We start from the raw sequence: 6133 nt of genomic DNA on the forward strand, positions 1-6133 counted from the left end.
TTTGCGGAAAACGCGTTTTTGCGGAAAACACGTTTTTGCGGAAAAAATGCGTTTTTGCGGAAAATGCGTTTTTGCAGAAAATTGCGTTTTTGCGGAAAAACGCGTTTTTGCGGAAAATGCGTTTTTGCGGAAAATGCGTTTTTGCGGAAAATTACGTTTTTGCGGAAAACGCGTTTTTGCGGGAAATTGCATTTTTGCGGAAAATTGCTTTTTGCGATTTTGGCGGAAAATGCGGTTTTGGCGGGAAAACACGTTTTTTGTGATTTTGGTGGGAAAAATCATTTTTGCGGGAAAACTGATTTTTACAGTTTTGGCGGAAAATTGTGTTTTTGCGATTTTGGCAGAAAATGCGTTTTTGCGGTTTTGGCGGGAAAACGCGGTTTTGCGGGAAATCGCTTTTTTGCGGTTTTGGCGGAAAAACGCGTTTTTTCGGTTTTGGCGGGAAAACGCGTTTTTGTGGTTTTTGTGGGAAAACGCATTTTTGGGGTTTTGGCGGGAAAACGCATTTTTGCGGTTTTGGCGGAAAAACTTTTTTTCGCGATTTTAGCGGAAAAAACTTATTTTTGCGGTTTTAGTGGAAAACGCATTTTACCACCGAATAAATGATTAAACTTTTGAGAAACTCATGATTTTCCAATTCTATCAAACCTTAGAATTGAGTGGTTTACTCATAGTTTTCTTAATTGAAAACAAAATGGGTCAGAGTTGACCCAACCCAATAAACCCATTAACTTGCTAACCCATTAACTTGTTAACCCATTAACCTATTAACCCATTAACATGTTAACCCATTAACCCATTGGATCAAAAATAAACAGTTCATTTGGGTTAATGGGTCAACTTGGGTTGAGTCAACCCATGGGTCATGACCCATTTTGACACCCCTAGTTGTACGAAATGAAATAATTTCATAGATATATAATTTTATAAATTTTAGTTAGCATATATTTTCATGATGCTATATATTATTTCTCATGGATCTATGCTATTATAAATAGAGCTTCATATGCATACATATTCTGTATATTAAGTTTTGCCAAAGAGATTGGATTGCCAACTCTATATATCTTCCATTGTATTTAAAAATAATGACATATTTAAAAAAAATATAATAAAAGTCAGAATATAATCCATAAGTAATATAAATTAAGAAATACTATTTTCGATAAAGAAAGCAAATTCCATTAAAAACCTGCAAACAATTATTAAATTGTGTAAGCAGTTATACGAAATAAAATAATTTCATAGATTTCTAAATTTCTAAATTTTATTGAATAGAAAATAATATTAAATTTACATACCATCATCGAAATAGTGTAAAAACTGGATTGTAGTCAACTAAAATGGAGAGTTTAGTTTATATACCAGAATACTATCAATGATCTCTCTTATGGTTCTCTTCTCATTAAGAACAAAAAACTTGGCACGACAGATGTAGCAGTACCAACAGACCATTGAGTACTATCGTTGTTTGTAAGAGTAAGCACCTACAATATATAGATTTTATTAACATGTTGTACATATAATTATTTTAGAAAGATAAATGTATTATATACCTTTCCACTCTTTAATAGAAGAGAACTAACACAAATAATCATTGTGGACATGTTACTCATACTATAATCATATACTTGTTTAGCATAACGATCCTACAGAGTACACATCATCTTCACATTACTGTATAATATAAACTTAAGTTAATAAATCTAATATACATATTTAGGTAGCAAATAAGAAATGGTAAAAGTACTTAAGCTTACTTTTGGTCACCTAACTCAATCAATAGCCTCATGTTATTTTTTCCTTTTATCATTTTGTTTTCAAGAGAACCGAAGTTAACTATTTGACCAATAACATCTACATTCCAAAATAAAAATAATTAAATTAACACAAATAATACAAAACCAAAAGAATATCTAAACATTACAAATTCAATTAAGTAGGTATAATATTAAAGTTATTTAATAAACAGATTAATAGCCTTAAAATCATATATAAATTATTAGTGCATGAACAATTCCCAGTTGAAAATTACTTACCAACCAAGCGGTTGTTATCAGCTTTTCCACCAGGAATTTCAGTGTAATCAGCCAAATACTTCTCGGGAACTTCACTTGGAAAATCATTTGGTTTTGCAACAAAAGTCGCGTGGAAGAACCCAATTTTGTACGGATGAGAGCTTGTCCGATAATCACCAATAGCATCGTACACTTTGAATAACTGGACAACCTTCAAATTTTTTGATGAGCTGTTCACAAACTGAAGCATGAAATTTTGTCCCTGATCGAATATATGAAAGTTATGAGTTAGACAAATAAATTATAAGAGTTGACGGAAAGCAGAATAAGTAGTTATGAAACACTATAAAAAAAAAATTGTTCATTGTAAAGTAAAATAAATATATGACGATTCTGAGTTTTAAAAAATGTAGTAATAAAAACAAATACCATTTCGATGGTGTTGCCGGATTCTTGGTTATAATTTCTCCACAAGCGAAGAATCTGTACTTCAATACGCCATGTATCTTTAGACGGGTTTTTAAAAATTGTTAGAAAAAGAGAATAGTTGTATTGTAAGATGTTAGACATTTGGGGTCTCAGTTATATATATAGTCCACCTTCCACGTTAGACATTTATTAGGGGATATTTAACATAATAAATGATGTTTTCGAAATGATTTTTATCAAGAAAGAAATTAAAATTATATTGTCATAAGATGAAATGCAATAAACACAATACCAACTTGCGCAAGTAATACATATTCAAAAAGGTTAAATTATTAAAAGCGAGCTAACAAATTAGAATGCATTAACTATTTCCAACTTGCGCAAGTAATAGGAGAATTAAGAAAAAAGGTAAAGTTATAAATAAACGTGCAAAAAATTATAAACATTAAGGTTACTTAGGTAAGTTATTAAAAACAATAAGGTAAATTACATTTAGACAATGCAATAAATATTAGCAACTTGCGCAAGTAATAGAAAATTAAGGTAAGTTATTATAGACATTACAATTAATTAAAACATCAATGTAAATCACATTTTAAAGATCCATGTCTACAATATAATTAATTTTATAAATTTATTTATAATTTAATAAATGATTTATAAAGCATGCATGAAATTTATTAGACATTAATAGTTATTATGATACTTTATATACAATCTGGGCGGCAACAAGATCAATCATAATTCACATAGATCTATATGTATACTGCTAATTAATTAATTAATAAGTATCAAAAATAAACGGACACCTCTTTCGTTGTAAGCCTCTTTCTCCGACCGAGAGAGGTCGGAATAGAGAACGGCGAGGACGTGGTAACCCTATGGGTGTACAACGCCCTGATCCCATGCCCCGAGTCTTTCCCATGACTAACTCTGCCTCCTAAACAAACTGAGCAAGTCGGAAACCCTCTATATATACAAAACATTTTGGCCTATTCCCAGGTATCAATATCACTAAAAGGGGATCATTCCCATTTTACGCCCTTAATGAAAATTGCATTTTCTCAAAAATACCCTTACTTTTACAAATGATTAATAAAATTCATTAATGGCATTTAAGTCTTTTGGGTTTGTGCTTACATATACACATAAATGGATCTATAAATAATAGGCCTATATATATTTAAAAGATATACTAACTTTAAATTTAATATAAATATAAATATATTATGAACTATAAATAAATTAATAAACATGAAAATATTATTTTCTTAAATATACGTATCAATATTTAAAATAGATCATTTGAATAATATACAGATTTTCAATAAAAACCAAAATCATATATCCTACACCATATATCATATACATATTTGAATATCATTTTTTCCATATATAATGTCATTTTATACATAATTTTGATATGGCAATTACGAGTATTCAAGAATATTTTAAAAATTATCTTAAAATCAAAATTTAAATCTAAAAAAAACACAAACATATAATAGGTTATTATAGAGGTGTCAAAATGGGTTTAAATTAATGGATTGATCCAAACCAAACCAATCCATGGTTTTAATGAGTCAATAATTTGGATGTTAATGGATTAATGGTTTTTATGGGCTAATGAGTTTAGTGAGTTGGATTCATATTGGTTTGGATAAAAATGGGTTTATGGATTATCCAATCCAACCCAGTTTTTCTCACATAATTCCTCTCATTTTTTTTTCGTTTCTCGCTAGCGAACTCTTTGATCTCTGTTCAACACATACACCATTGGCATCGATCACCACATCAATCACACCTTTTGGGTCATTGGTCACAACACAACAACGTCACCTTCGTTGCGAGTCAAAGTCTATTTTCCTTCAATTTAGCCTTTTTGGGTCATTGATTTTGTTGATTTATGATCGATTGAAGTGTATTTTCTGGGTTTGATTTGATCTATCGACGAACTCGTTAGTTTAGAAGAGAATCCATTGACTCTAAGATATTTCAGATCAATTGAAGCTTAATATCTTAATCTGATTGCGTCATTTCTTTTAGGTTCTCACCGTTTGATCTACTTGTTGAACGGAGAGATCTGTGTTGTTTGCTTCTGTGTTTGGTTTGATTTTGGGTGTTTTTCGTTTGATCATTCTTTTGATTTAGATAACATTCATGATTCGGGTGTTTTTGTTTGGTCATTCTTATGGGTTTTGGGTTGATTCTGTGTTTGGTTTTGATTATGGCTCAGCTCTAGTTTATTAAGGTAAGTGCACTTGACTCTTTAAATTGTTACAGTGTCTCTTCAAAGTTTTTGTAGCTGCTCTTGCAAAGCGAATCTGAGATTTGTAGCTTTTGGAATTTAGTTTGGTTGGAGCTTGGAGAAATACTCACGAGACTTGCTTAGATTTTATTTAAGTTCTTATGTGTGCTAAAGGGTGATAGCAAGGACGTACATATGATCTTTTGTTGGTCTTATTGGTTTGCTAAGATTGTTGTATGTGTTGGTCTTGCTGAGGGTTGACTTTTGGGGTTGTCAACTTTATGGGTTGCACTAAACCAGACTAGTTTATGTCTAACGACCGCTATATCACTTTTTGTTCACCAGAGCTTGATCTCTGAATTCTTGACTTGTCTTAGTTTTGGTTGTTGCCAGTGTTATCAGCTTTTTTGAATGATCTGTGGACCATTCTTACAGGTTCAGGAGAAGGGGCTAAGGCGTTGTTCACCGTTCTTGGAACGCTCATCAATACCAGGGGATGATGCTGCTACTGATTTGAGATCTAATGAATGGGAGGTTGTTCCTGATATATGGAGATCATCTGCGGATAAGTACGGTGACAGAGTTGCTGTGCTTGATCCCTTTCGTATGGTTTCGTTTTCATCTGTTTGTAAAGTGTTGGAATGTTTCTACCATAACAAGTTAGAAAAAAAAGCCTTTCACAAAGACTTTAAAGCTAGTCTAATGAAGATACTCTGTTTTATTTTTTATGTTTTATAATTTTGTTAGTTTTTTTTTTTACTTTTAAATTTGCATAATCAAATTTTAGACAGTGTTAGTAATATTTTTATTTAAAATTTACATAATTATTTACTTATTTTGATTGATTTGTAATATTGATAATATGTAATAGTGAGTCAACTCATTAAAACCATTAACCCATTAATTTAAATGAGTTATGGATTGATCCAAACCATTAACTAAATGGATTGGGTTTATCCATAGTCCATAAGAGAATGGGTTCGTATGGATATGGGTTGGTTTGAGTTGGATTATCCATTTTGACACCTCTAGGTTATTAATAACGAAAATAAACTAATATTGTCATATCAATAAGAATTTTATATTATCATTTTTTATTTGGATGACATAATAAAATTTCATCAAATTCTAATGAATCACTAATTTATGTAATATTAAAAATACATGAGTAATTTAATCAATTTTTTAAAAAAATATTATCAGATATTTTGTGCTTTATCGGATCAATGGTATCAGATCGCAGGTTAATAGTGAGTTTTTGGATTTTTACCAGGTTATATCAGTTTTTTAATTAACGAATTTTTATTAAATCTAAACCGGATTATATACAATGTATCAGGTCTATAGGTTCAATCATGAATCTAAGCCGGATATGAAAACAAATTATAAAACTCAAACATTATAGAACAACTACCATATTTCGAACAAAAACCATATT

At 30.5% G+C, this 6133-nt stretch overlaps 1 long non-coding RNA gene across 1 annotated transcript; it reads left to right on the forward strand.

The window, feature by feature from the left end:
- Positions 1–381: 381 nt before the first annotated feature.
- Positions 382–5530, forward strand: LOC103854612. Its single transcript, XR_004455238.1, has 2 exons — positions 382–4297; positions 5131–5530. It is a non-coding gene; the product is annotated as an uncharacterized LOC103854612 (long non-coding RNA).
- Positions 5531–6133: the final 603 nt, after the last annotated feature.

This window comes from Brassica rapa, chromosome A02 (assembly GCF_000309985.2).
Source record: "Brassica rapa cultivar Chiifu-401-42 chromosome A02, CAAS_Brap_v3.01, whole genome shotgun sequence".
NCBI classification, from domain to species: Eukaryota; Viridiplantae; Streptophyta; class Magnoliopsida; order Brassicales; family Brassicaceae; genus Brassica; species Brassica rapa.